Here is a 6,000-nt window from a genome sequence, read left to right as displayed (position 1 = left end):
GGCGAGGAATTTAAAGCCAGTGGAAGATGTTTTGAAAAGAGACGTGGCATTTCATTTTATTCCCTGTGCTTGAAACTCGGGTTTACAGCGAGCGGATCGTAAGGGTGTAGCGCCATCTCTTACAATGTTAGTTGTCCAAGGTTTTTACATTTAGTTTACTATTTCGCTGTGCATTCTATGGTGTAATTAACTATTTTTGTGCTTACAAAACTTTAAAAATATATTTAGATACAGTTCCTACAGTCTGGAACGGATTAATTGTATTTACATACAGTCTTATGGGGAAATTACGTTCGGGTCACGTCCAGAGTTTCGGAACGAATTTACGGTCGTGAGCAGAGGTACCGCCGTATTCTGATTACAATTGCACACCCAGCCTGTCTGGAATGGGAGTCTTTCTCTGAACTGCCTTTCCGGAGATTTCGGTTTCGGTTCCTGGTCTTCTTAGAGAGTCAAAGCTCACGGAGGGATTCCCTCGTGTGAGATTTTTGGGCTACACGTGAATTAAATTGCTGTTGCCGCCTTTCTGCTCTACCCTATAGACTGCATCTTGACCCCATTAATAATCTCACTGTCCTGTCCTGTCCCGATGCCCCAGCTTCAACCAGTCGACTGCATGTGTGAAGTCTCCCTGCTCCTGTGCCCATCCTAGACTGGTCTCTCAGCTCCGACCTGGGGGGATAGGGGTGGTGGTCCTGTCCAGATATCACAACCAGCTTTGGGGCCTACCCTGCCACCATCTCCTAGCTGCGCCTTAACGGCTGCATTCCAGCCTGATCCTGCTTTTATGGAGTTGGATCAATGCCTTATCCCTAAACCCCTCCCTGGTCACACAGCTCCAGGCTGATATTTGACCCCAAGCCATCCCTAGACAGCACCTCGCTCTGCTCATGCCGCATCCCTGCAAGATGACATTTTGAATCCCGGCTTATCTTGTATGACTTATTGCTCTCTGGAATCTCCTGTTTGCTTAACCTTTCGTTACACACGCCAGACCCCGGGTGTCACATTTAGGGCTGCGGTGGCTCTTGGTTTTCATTCCAACCACTTTGTTAATTACTGCTGCTAACAGGAGGGATTTCATTTGCCTTCATTTTTATTTGACTTCCTTGTTTAAAAACTTTTAAAGCCCTTCGTTGTTTCTTTCTACTTCAAGCAGCCAACAATAATGAAACGCAAAGCGAGCCGACAGCTAACCAGGAACATCCGTGGTCTCCACCAGGGCCCCTGTTTTATTGTGGTAATGTCTTAATTAGAAGCTCTTCACGTTACATTGACTCCGTTTCCTTTTAGTCTTCTCATTCAGTCACACAATACAATTCCGAAACCGTTGCTTTTCTTTTTCCGAGAGAATTTCCGAAACATTTTGAGAAGATCGATTATTTCTCAGACTTTTCATTTTTTCTTTGTAAAAAGAAGCAATGTTTCTGAAACTTAATAGGGAGCAGCGCAAGGGAAGTTTGGCGTCCCGTTTAATGTCTGACGACTCTAAAGCACTTAAACCAGGGGTGTCCAGCGCCGGTCCTGGGGGGCCGCAGTGGCTGCAGGTTTTCATTCTCCCCCTTTTCCTAATCAGTTTTCGCTGCAAATTAACTCCTTTACCATTCCTTTTAATTGCCCCGTTTTTAAGGATTCAGTCCTCTGAATTGACTCGTTTCTCCATTGAATGGCAGCCAAACAGAAATGAGATGTGAGACGAGCCAAGAGATGACCAGCTAAACTGGGATTTCAAACTCCAACCAGTTTCTTAAATCTTGCTGTTCATTAAATAGCAGGAGTTGTTGCTGCTCTCATTCTGTTGATTTTCCATTTTTTCGAAGACCACCGTTGAGTTGTTTGGGAGACCTGAGTAGACCAACCTGGCCGAGACCCTCACCTTTCTTTATTTTTGGGCGATCTGCTCGTTTTGTGTCTCATTATTGTTTGGCTGCTCGTGAAGGAAAAAGAAACAACTAAGGGGGTCCGAGTCACGTCAAGTAAAACGAAGGCAACACAGCAGCAAAAACGGCTCACTAGTTAAGAAGACGATTAGCATGAAAACTTGACGCCACATGCGGCCCACCGAGACCGGAGCTGGACACCCCTGACTTACATGCAGCAATCACAAGCAAAAGAAACGCTCGATGGCCTCAGAGTTTTAAGAGCAAAGGGAAATGGATCGGTTCGTCGGGTCCGTCTCTCGGTTGCTCTGGCCAGTTAGTGGCGCCCCCCTTCTGGAAGGCTTGTGGTTAAGCAACTTCCTCTGCGCTGTGGGGAGAGAAAGAGACAATGGCGTTAGCGGCAGGACCCCCTCACGTCCCGGCGGGTGGGTACTTACCTTGACTGAGCCTGTGAGGAGGTTCAAAGGCACACGTGAATGAAAACGAAGGTAAAATAAGCATTTTCTATTGGCACAAGTAATGGCTACTAAACAAGAAATTGACGTACACGAAAATGTGGTGCCACTGTGACCTTCTGGGGTCTGAGTTTGAGACCCCTGAACTAGAGCGACCCTGCGTTAGACAGCTCTGGAGTATTTTAGGCCTCCAAAGTCTCCAAAGCCTTGACCGCCATGTTCCACAGGCCCGGTCTGCACTCGTTTGTCTTTTCTGTCACTCATCCTCATCTCTTGTGGGTTTATCACATCTCTGTCCTAATGTTGTCTCATCTATTTTAGGGCCTAAACTCACACCCGCCATTGCAGTCTGTCCGGGCTTTTTATAGCACCTTTCCTCCCATCCATCCATCCATCCATTTTCTAACCCGCTGAATCCGAATACAGGGTCACGGGGGTCTGCCGGAGCCAATCCCAGCCAACACAGGGCACAAGGCAGGAACCAATCCTGGGCAGGGTGCCAACCCACCGCAGTCCTCCCAAAGCAATCCTACCAAAACAGACTTGACGCCTGTGGCCTTGCGATTGCTGCCCAGTCATCGGTCCGTCTGCAAGTCTGCGCGCGCTCGTCTGTCCCCTTTGGCGGGTGGGCCGCTGCTAGCTGCATTTCACTGGGCAGGAAAAGATAAACAGTTGAGCGCAGAGCGGGGAGCGTGAGGACGTCTGAGATAAACAAGAATACATTTTTTCCAGAAGTTATTAATAAACAAATCCAATGGAAATCATGAGTTTGCAGCTCTTCTAGGCACGACGCCAGCTCAGGGCCCGTCTCACCAGTCATGACAGCACATGGCACTTGTCGGCAGGAATACAAACTAAACAATGTGGGAGCCAGCCGTCTATCTGTTTATTTCAAGCATGCCATCCTCTGTGGAGCTGCACATTGTGGGACTGTTGGCACCGCTCATGTCTTCAGCACACATACAGCATCATGCATGGTGCCTACTAAAGATGTTCACCGCATGAAAGTCTTCACGGTGTTATGAATGCAACATTGAAGCACAGTGGACTTTATTTTCCTTTTTTGACGTTCATCTCTTATACAGTATATAGACTCCAATGTCTGTCTGTCCGTTTTTCACGAGAGAACGGATTTCGAGCGGGTTTCTTTCTAGAATTTTCTTGAACATTCCAGTTGATTTTGCGACTTTTCTGTCTCATCATGCTAAGTATCAGGGTTCGCTTGTGGTACCGATGTATTTGAGCGAATCTGAGAGAGACTCTTTGGGCTGCTGGGCCCTCGTCACTCAGCCTCCGTACGTATCTTACCTCCGCTTAGCTAACAAACGGGACAACTGCTTAACGGATTTCGATCGGGTTTCTTTCTAGAATTTTCTTGAACATTCTGGTTGATTTTCCGACGTCTCTCATCGGGCTAAGAACCACCTGCAGGAGTGATATTTTCATGCTAAGAGGCTATGGGACTTGGGGTGAGGGGGGGCGTGACATCAGGAGTGGGCGGGGCCCTCCTCACCGTCCTGTATCACTACTATGTGGGCGGAGCTGCAGGGGTTGCTAGTATCTTATATATAAACGTCTGTGCGTGTCTGTCTGTCCAGTCCAGGAGCGAGAGGTGGAGTCGAAGTAAGCGCTCCGCCTCCGTGGAAATACGAGGGATATCCAGAAAAAAAGGTTACAACAGCTGTTAAAAATCAAAAAATGAATATATTTCAACCAAATTTACAGGGTATGTTCCAAAATGTGTGTTTATTTCTCAACATAATCGCCGTCAACTTCGATGCACTTCTTCAGCCTGGGCACCAGCTTTTTGATACCCTCGTCGAATACGCTCCGCTCCACCTCCGAAAGCCACTTCTCCACTGTCTCCGTCACCTCCTCATCGTTGGAAAAATGTTTCCCACCCAAGAATTCTTTCAGTTTGGTTTCCACAAGCTGACAATGGATTTCGGCCGCGGAAACGCGACGCAAAGTGAGGAACTCGATGACCGAACGAATCTCGCATCGGCGGTATGTGGAGCAAACGGTCTCAGCAGAGGTTGACGAACTCGCTTGCTGTGATGACATTTCACAACTGACTGACGCGGTCCCGGGCTTATTTTGACCGTTAGGACCCCCCTACACGCAGTGCACTGGCGAGGTGAGCACATCGGCAAAACGAATCCTCCTCGGAGAGAGACGTCCCTTCAGTCACCTGACATCTCTACAGTTCAGTTTATTTTCTGATGATTTAAAGAGTTTCTAGGACCCACAGCACAGGCTTACACAGCTAGTATATATACAGTATACATATTTATATACTGGGTGAGTCAGACTTATGCTAACACTAATGGTACTGCTATGTCTGTACTGATATTTAATTTTTGTGGACGATTTATGTGCCACATGTGGTCCATGTGTTGAACGTGATGGCAAACAGGATGAGACATTCCTGTAAATCATCTGGCACATGAAGTATGCTTTGTGAATAAATTGTTTCCGCCATTCAAATGTTAACATCATTTTGACTCACCCTGTATATATATATATATAACTCAAAAAAAGAATTAAAGGAACACTTTTTAATCAGAGTATAGCATAAAGTCAATGAAACTTATGGGATGTTAATCTGGTCAGTTAAGTAGCAGAGGGGGTTGTTAATCAGTTTCAGCTGCTGTGGTGTTAATGAAATTAACAACAGGTTCACTAGAGGGGCAACAATGAGATGACCCCCAAAACAGGAATGAAGGGTTTAACAGGTGGAGGCCACTGACATTTTTCCCTCCTCATCTTTTCTGACTGTTTCTTCACTAGTTTTGCATTTGGCTACAGTCAGTGTCACTACTGGTAGCATGAGGCGATACCTGGACCCTACAGAGCTGGCACAGGTAGTCCAACTTCTCCAGGATGGCACATCAAGACGTGTCATTGCCAGAAGGTTTGCTGTGTCTCCCTGCACAGTCTCAAGGGCATGGAGGAGATTCTAGGAGAGAAGCAGTTACTCTAGGAGAGCTGGAGAGGGCCATAGAAGGTCCATAACCCATCAGCAGGACCAGTATCTGCTCCTTTGGGCAAGGAGGAACAGGATGAGCACTGCCAGAGCCCTACAAAATGACCTCCAGCAGGCCACTGGTGTGAATGTCTCTGACCAAACAACCAGAAAGACTTCATGAGGGTGACCCAAGGGCCCCATGTCCTCTAATGGGCCCTGAGCTCACTGCCCAGCAGCATGCAGCTCGATTGGCATTCGCCATAGAATACCAGAATTGGCAGATGCACCACTGGTGCCCTGTGCTTTTTACAGATGAGAGCAGGTTCACCCTGAGCACGTGACAGAAGTGAAAGGGTCTGGAGAAGCCATGGAGAACATTATGCTGCCTGTAACATCATTCAGCATGAGCAGTTTGGTGGTGGGTTAATGATTGTCTGGGGAGGCATATCCATGGAGGGTCACACAGACCGCTACAGGCTTGACAAAGGCACCTTGGCTGCCATTAGGTATCAGGATGAAATCCTTGGACCCATTGTCAGACCCTATGCTGGTACAGTGGCTCCTGGTGCACGACAATTCCTGGCCTCATGTGGTGAGAGTATGCAGGCAGTTCCTGGAGGATGAAGGAATTGATACCATTGACTGGCCACCACACTTTCCTGACCTAAATCCAATAGAACACCTCTGGGACATTATG

The sequence above is a fragment of the Polypterus senegalus genome, chromosome 10 (assembly GCF_016835505.1).
Source record: "Polypterus senegalus isolate Bchr_013 chromosome 10, ASM1683550v1, whole genome shotgun sequence".
Taxonomy (NCBI): domain Eukaryota; kingdom Metazoa; phylum Chordata; class Cladistia; order Polypteriformes; family Polypteridae; genus Polypterus; species Polypterus senegalus.
This window is presented reverse-complemented; position numbering follows the sequence as displayed.